This window comes from Macaca nemestrina, chromosome 3 (assembly GCF_043159975.1).
Source record: "Macaca nemestrina isolate mMacNem1 chromosome 3, mMacNem.hap1, whole genome shotgun sequence".
Lineage (NCBI taxonomy): Eukaryota > Metazoa > Chordata > Mammalia > Primates > Cercopithecidae > Macaca > Macaca nemestrina.
The window spans coordinates 158105446-158112796 of NC_092127.1; the positions used below are offsets into that span (position 1 = coordinate 158105446).

The 7351-nt window shown below is 42.3% G+C and overlaps 1 non-coding gene across 1 annotated transcript; it reads right to left on the reverse strand.

Moving 5' to 3' along the window:
• Positions 1-6431: 6431 nt before the first annotated feature.
• LOC112427738 (U6 spliceosomal RNA) lies at positions 6432-6538 on the reverse strand. The gene has a single exon (XR_003019470.1). It is a non-coding gene; the product is annotated as a U6 spliceosomal RNA (small nuclear RNA).
• Positions 6539-7351: the final 813 nt, after the last annotated feature.

Below are 7351 nucleotides of genomic sequence, written 5' to 3' on the forward strand. Positions count from 1 at the left end.
CTGCTTGAGGCCAGGAGTTTGAGACCAGCCTGGACAATATAGTGAGACTATCCTCATCTCTTAAAAAAAAAGATTGGGGCCAGACACAGTGGCTTGCACCTGTAATCCCAGCACTTTGGGAGACCGAGGCGGGAGGATCACCTGAGGTCAGGAGTTCGAGACCAGCCTGACCAATATGGTGAAACCCTGTCTCCACTAAAAATACAAAATTAGCTGTGCATGGTGGTGCATGCCTGTAATCCCAGTTACTCGGGAGCCTGAGGCAGAAGAATTGCCTGAACCTGGGAGGTGGAGGTTGCAGTGAGCTGAGATCGTGCCATTGCACTCAAGACTGGGCAACAAGAGCAAAACTCTGTCTCAAAAAAAAAAAAAAAAAAAAAAGATTGAGCCTCTAGAGGCAGACTGCCTGAGTTTAAATATAGCTGTGTGACTTGCCCTCAGTTTCCTCTTAACTAAGCAAAGGCATAATAATAATATGCACTTCATGGATTATTGTAAGAATTAAACGAGTTAATACGCTGAACCAAATGGTTTTCTCTGGAATAAAGAAACAAATGAACCAGTACATGTAAGACACTTGGAACAGAGACTGACACGTAGTAAATGCTCAATAAACATTATTTTTATGTGAAAGGGAAAGATTATTCAGGAAGTGATGCTAGGATTTAGCATAAAAGACAATTTGTTCTGGCTCCTGCCACATTTTTAGCTTCACTTCTCTCAATTGACTAAGTGGTACACAGCCTGCTCACTTGCACCACTGTACCTTGGTATGTGGTATATGTGCTCTCTACACAGAGTATGTTTCTCCCTTCATCTAGCTCATGTCTTTCTTTTTTTTTTTTTTTGAGACTGAGTCTCGCTCTTTCGCCCAGGCTGGAGTACAGTGGCGCAATCTCCACACCCTGTAATGCAAGCTCCGCCTCCCGGGTTCACACCATTCTCCTGCTTCAGCCTCCTGAGTAGCTGGGACTTAGCCCGCCACCACACCCGGCTAATGTATTTTTAGTAGAGACGGAGTTTCACCGTGTTAGCCAGGATGGTTTCGATTTCCTAACCTCATGATCCGCCCATCTCGGCCTCCCAAAGCGCTGGGATTACAGGCGTGAGCCACCGCACCCAGGCGTCTTTTTTTTTTTTTAAGTTCAGGGGCACATGTGCAAGTTTGTTACATAGGTAAACTTGTGCTATGGGTGTCTGCTGTGCGGATTATTTTATCAGGCAGGTATTAAGCCTAGTATTCACCAGTTATTTTTCAAGATCCTCTCCTTCTTCCCACCCTCCACTCTCTGAGAGGCCCCAGTGTGTTGTTCCCCTCTATGTGTCCAGGTGTTCTCATCATTTAGCTCCCACTTATAAGTAAGAACCTGAGGGATTTGGTTTTCTTTTCTTTTCTTTTTTTTTTTTGAGGCGGAGTTTCACTCTTGTTGCCCAGGCTGGAGTGCAATGGCACGATCTCGGCTCACCACAACCTCCGCCTCCCAGGCTCAAGCAATTCTCCTGCCTCAGCCTCCCCAGTAGCTGGGATTATAGGCATGCGCCACCACGCCCAGCTAATTTTTTGTATTTTTAGTAGAGATGAGGTTTCTCCATGTTGGTCAGGCTGGTCTCGAACTCCTGACCTCAGGTGATCCACCCGCCTCGGCCTCCCAAAGTGCTGGGATTACAGGCGTGAGCCACTGTGCCCGGCGGGATTTGGTTTTCTGTTCCTGTGCTAGTAAGGCCTTTCTGACTCCCTGTGACTCCTAGCCTGATTGGATTTAGATGGATCTTCTCTGTTTTCCCATGGCAGCCCATGTTTTCTCTACTATGACACACAATAAATCAGCAAATCACACAATAAATGTATCTGTATCCTCTGTTTGAGTGTAAGTTTTCTTTCTCTTTCTCTTTCTCTTTTTTGAAAACCAAAACAGGGACCATGACTGGTTCCCTGTTGATTGTGGCCCAGTACGGTACTTGACATATAGTAGTTACTGAAGTATATATTGATTGAATGAGAGTGTCTATAGTAGGCTGGGCATGAGGGCCCACACCTGTAATCCCCGCACTTTGGGAGGCTGAGGCAGGAGGATCACTTGAGTTCAGGTGTTCAAGACTAGCCTGGGCAACTCATCTCTACTAAGGAAAAAAAAGTACCTATAGTAGACTATGTATACCTCTATCACTGCATTTATCACATTTATCACATAATCCTGGAGTTGTTTGTCTCTTCCACCACACTGTAAGAATATCTCCTATCTAAATTTTTATCATTGCTTATCAGAGTAAATGATTAATAATTATCTATTGAATGAATGGAGTTGGTACAATACTATTTATGAAAATAAAATTTTAAATGTAATAACTTAGACCCTCACAAATATATTTAATTCAAAAATGTATAACCAAAGAAATGGTTAAGATGGTAAATTTCATATTACTTGATTTTACCACAATTTGAAAAATATAGCCACAGAAAACGAAAAGAAAACAAAAGTAAATATTAAATTATGTAAATGTGTAGACTATATATGTTATTCTATTTACATATGATGATATAGAAATAATTTATAATTAAAATATAAAAAAATAAAATTTAAAGGCAAATAACAAACTTAGAAAATGTCAGAGCAAATCTAGAAGGCAAATGGCCAAAGTAAAGCAAATGGCCATAAGTAATTCATGCAAATCAATGAGAAAGCCACTAAATCTCTAACAGATAAATGGCCAAAAAGCGTGAATAAAAAAATACACAAAAGAGGAAATGCAACTAATGAAAAATATGGCTAACAAAAAATTAAACCATAAGTAATTAGAAATATACATGAAAAGAGGCATATAATATTTAATCTTTTTTTTTTTTTTGAGACAGAGTCTCGATCTGTTGCCCAGGCTGGTGTGCAGTGGCGTGATCTCGGCTCACTGCAACCTCTACCACCTGGGTTGAAGTGATTCTCCTGCCTTGGCCTCCCAAAGTGTTGGGATTACAGGCATGAACCACCGTGCCTGGCCAATATTTTATCTTATAAAATTAGCAAAAATAAAAATAAGTGATGAAAACCAATGTAGATTGTTGATTGCAATATAAGTTTGTACAATACTCATGAAAAGTGTGTGTGTCTGTGTGTGTGTGTATATATATATATATATATATATATTATTTATTTATTTATTTTTGAGACGGAGTCTTGCTTTGTCGCCCAGGCTGGAGTGCAGTGGCGCGACCTCGGCTCACTGCAAGCTCCGCCTCCCGGGTTCACGCCCTTCTCCTGCCTCAGCCTCCCGAGTAGCTGGAACTACAGGTGCCCACCACCACGCCCGGCTAACTTTCTTTTGTATTTTCAGTAGAGACGGGGTTTCACTGTATTAGCCAGGATGGTCTCGATTTCCTGACCTTGTGATCCGCCCGCTCGGCCTCCCAAAGTGCTGGAATTATAGGCGTGAGCCACCACACCTGGCCTTCTTTTTTTTTTTATTTTAAAGATAGAGTCTTGCTCTGTCGCCCAGGCTGGAATGCAGGGGTGTGATCTCAGCTCACTGCAACCTCTGGCTCCTGGGTTCAACCGATTCTCCTGCCTCAGCCTCTCGAGTAGCTGGGATTATTTAAACACACACCATCACAGCTGGCTATTTTTGTTTGTTTTTGAGACAGTCTTGCTCTGTCACCCAAGCTGGAATGCAGTGGTGTGATCGTGGCTCACTGCAACCTCTGCCTCCCAGGTTCAAGTGATTCTGCTGCCTCAGCCTCCCGAGTAGCTGGGATTACAAGTGCCCACCACCATGCCCAGCTAATTTTTGTATTTTTAGTAGAGATGGGGTCTCACCATGTTGGCTAGGCTGGTCTTGAACTCCTGGCCTCAAGTCGATCCAACCACCTCGGCCTCCCAAAGTGCTGGGTGCTGGGATTACAGGCTTGAGTCATTGCACCAGGCCTTTTTTTTTTTTTTTTTTTTCCTAGACGGAGTCTGGCTCTGTCACCCAGGCTGGAGTGCAGTGGTATGATCTCAGCTTACTGCAACCTCTGCCCCCAGGTTCAAGCGATTCTCATGTCTCAGACTCCCGAGTAGCTGGGATTACAGGTGCCTGTCAACACGCCCAGCTAATTGTTATATTTTTAGTAGAGATAGGGTTTCACCATGTTGGCCAGGCTGGTTTCGAACACCTGACCTCAAGTGATCCACCTGCTTCAGCCCCCCAAAGTACTGGGATTACAGGCCTGAGCCACTGCACCCGACCACATGGAAAGTAACTTTCCAATATACCATGAATCTAAAGTTTTTGATTCAAGAATTTCTGAAATACATTGTAATGAATCATTTCTAAATATATAAAGTCCTCCATGCAAAAATATTTTTATAGCAATATTATTTATAACAGAGGAAAATTATAAATAACTTAAAGATCCATCCATAGGGGAATAATTACCTAAGGCATGGAATATTCATTTGAATATTCATGAAATGTTAACATTTTCATATCATTCATTAACATTTTCAGAGAATATATAGTAGCATTAAAATTCTTAAAATAAAAAACCATCAGGACAATAATCACATATAGAAATTATAAGAAAATACCCACATTTTGCCATATTGTGTTTGGACAGTGAACTAAGGGTTATAGTTATTTTTCTTTTGTATATTTAATTTGATTTTTTAACTTTTAATAACAAAAATGGGCCGGTGCGGTGGCTCATGCCTGTAATCCCAGCACTTTGAGAAGCTGAGGCAGACGGATCACCTGAGGTTGGGAGTTCGAGACCAGCCTGGCCAACATGGTGAGACCCCATCTCTACTAAAAACACAAAAATTAGCCAGGCATGGTGGTGTGCACCTGTAGTCCCAGCTACTTGGGAAGCTGAGGCAGGAGAATCGCTTGAACACTAGAGGCAGAGGTTGCAGTGAGCTGAGATCGCGCCACTGCACTCTAGCCTAGATGACAGAGCGAGACTGTGTCTCAAAACAGCAACAACAACAACAAAACCCAAAAATGAACATTAAAAGAATACAGATAGTTGATATTAGATGTAAAAGTTTCTTGAAACCCAGGCGTGGTGGTGTACACTTATAGTCCTAGCTACTTGGGAGGCTCAGGCAAGAGGATTGCATGAGCATGAGCCAGGAGTTCGAGGCTTTAGTGCAGTATAATTGCGCCTGTGACTCGCCATGGCACTCCAGCCTGGACAACATAGTAAGACCTTGCCTCTTAAAAAAAAAAATGTCTATTTGAGAAGCTAGATAGTTTCCCACTAAGATTAGGAATAAGGCAAGGATGTCTGTTCTCATCACCTCTATTCAACATTACACTGGAAGTTGTAGCTAATGCAGTAAAACAACAACAAAAAAAGAAATAAAACATGGGGAAGCAACGAAGAAAACTATGTTTGTTCACAGATGATAATGATTGTCTATGTAAAAACTTCTAAAGAACCAACCAAAGAATCCTGGCACTAATAAGTGATTACAACAAGGATGCAAGATATAATATATATATATATGTGTGTGTATATATATATATATATATTTTTTTTTTTTTTTTTGGTAAAAACAAAATGTGTTTTTTTAAATTAAAAAATATGAAGTCTGCCACCAAACTCTTGAAGCAACCCTTTTTTCTAATCCCTTTCTTGTGTCAAAGAATGTGTTGCAGTTGATTACTTTGTGGTGGTTTCCAAATGGGCAGGCGGCAAATTCTCTTGGATTTCAGCTTCTACAGTTATCCAAAATCAGTGTCAGCTGAGCTATGCTCCCTCTGAAGGCTCTGAGGGAGAACCCTTCCTTAACTCTTCTGGTGGCTGTTGACATTCTTTGACTTGTGGCAACATGATTTTAATTTCTGCTTGTTTCACGTGGCTCTGTCGCCCAGGCTGGAGTGCAGTGGCATGATCTTGGCTCACTGCAACCTCCACCTTCCAGGTTTACGCCATTCTCCTGCCTCAGCCTCCTGAGTAGCTGAGACTACGGGTGCATGCCACCACACCTGGCTAACTTTTTGAATTTTTAGTAGAGACAGGGTTTTACTGTGTTAACCAGGATGGTCTCGAACTCCTGACCTCCTGATCCGCCTGCCTCGGCCTCCCAAAGTGCTGGGATTATAGGTGTGAGCCATCACGTCTGGCCCTTTTTTTTTTTTTTTTTTTTAGATGAAGTCTTGCTCTGTTGCCCAGCCTGGAGTGCAAGCGATTCTCCTGCCGCAGCCTCCCTAGTAGTTGGGACTCAGGCATGAGCCACCACGCCTGGCTAATTTTTGTATTTTTAGTAGAGATAGGGCTTCACCATGTTGGCCAGGCTGGTCTCCTGACCCAAGTGATCTGCCTGCCTTGGCCTTCCAAAGTGCTGGGATTACAGGCGTGAGCCACCGTGGCTCACATAGCCTCCTTTGTGTCCTTTCCTCTTCTTCTTGTTTTTTCTTTTTTCGGAGACAGCGTATCACTCTTGCCCAAGTTGAAGACAAATAAAGAACGCTTCACAAATCTGTGTGCCATCCTTGCACAGAGGCTATGCTAATCTTCTCTGTATCATTCCAATTTTAGTAAATGTGTTTCCAAAGTGAGCACAAGATGCAGGATTAATACACAAGAGTCAATTGTTTTCTTACATGCCAGCAATGAACAATTGAAATTTGAAATTAAAAAGACAAAATCCAGCCTGGATAACATGGTGAGACCCCATCTGTACAAAAAAGAAAAATAAAAAATTAGCTGGACGTGGTGGTGCACACTTGTGGTCCCATCTACCAGGGAGGCTAAAGTGGGAGGATCACTTGAGCCTGGGAAGTTGAGGCTGCAGTGAGCCATGACTGCGCCACTACACTCCAGCCTGGGTGACAGAGTGAGACTGTCTCAGAAAAGGGAAAAAAAGAAGTTTCTCAACAAAGGCTAAGTTTTAAAATGTGTACTCTAGCTGGGCAGGGTGGCTCACGCCTGTAATCCCAGCACTTTGGGAGGCCAAGGCGAGCGGATCATGAGGTCAGGAGTTCAAGACCAATATGGTGAAACCCCATCTCTACTAAAAATACAAAAATTAGCCAGGCGTGGTGGTGTGCACCTGTAGTCCTAGCTACTCGGGAGGCTGAGGCAGAAGAATCGCTTGAACCAGGAAGGCAGAGGTTGCAGTGAGCAGAGATCGTGCCACTGCACTCCAGCCTGGGCAGCACAGCAAGACTCCATCTCAAAAAAAAAAAAAAGTGTACTCTAGGATTGAAGTACCTTTTCCTTAAAAAATAAAAGGAATAAAAATAAAGTAAATGTGTACTGAATATTTATTTGCTAGTGAACAATAATGTATCACTAAATGATTTCAGATTTCATATGAGAAAATACAAGAAATGACTATTTGTCAGAGCAAGTTCATTAAGCTGATTAAATGAG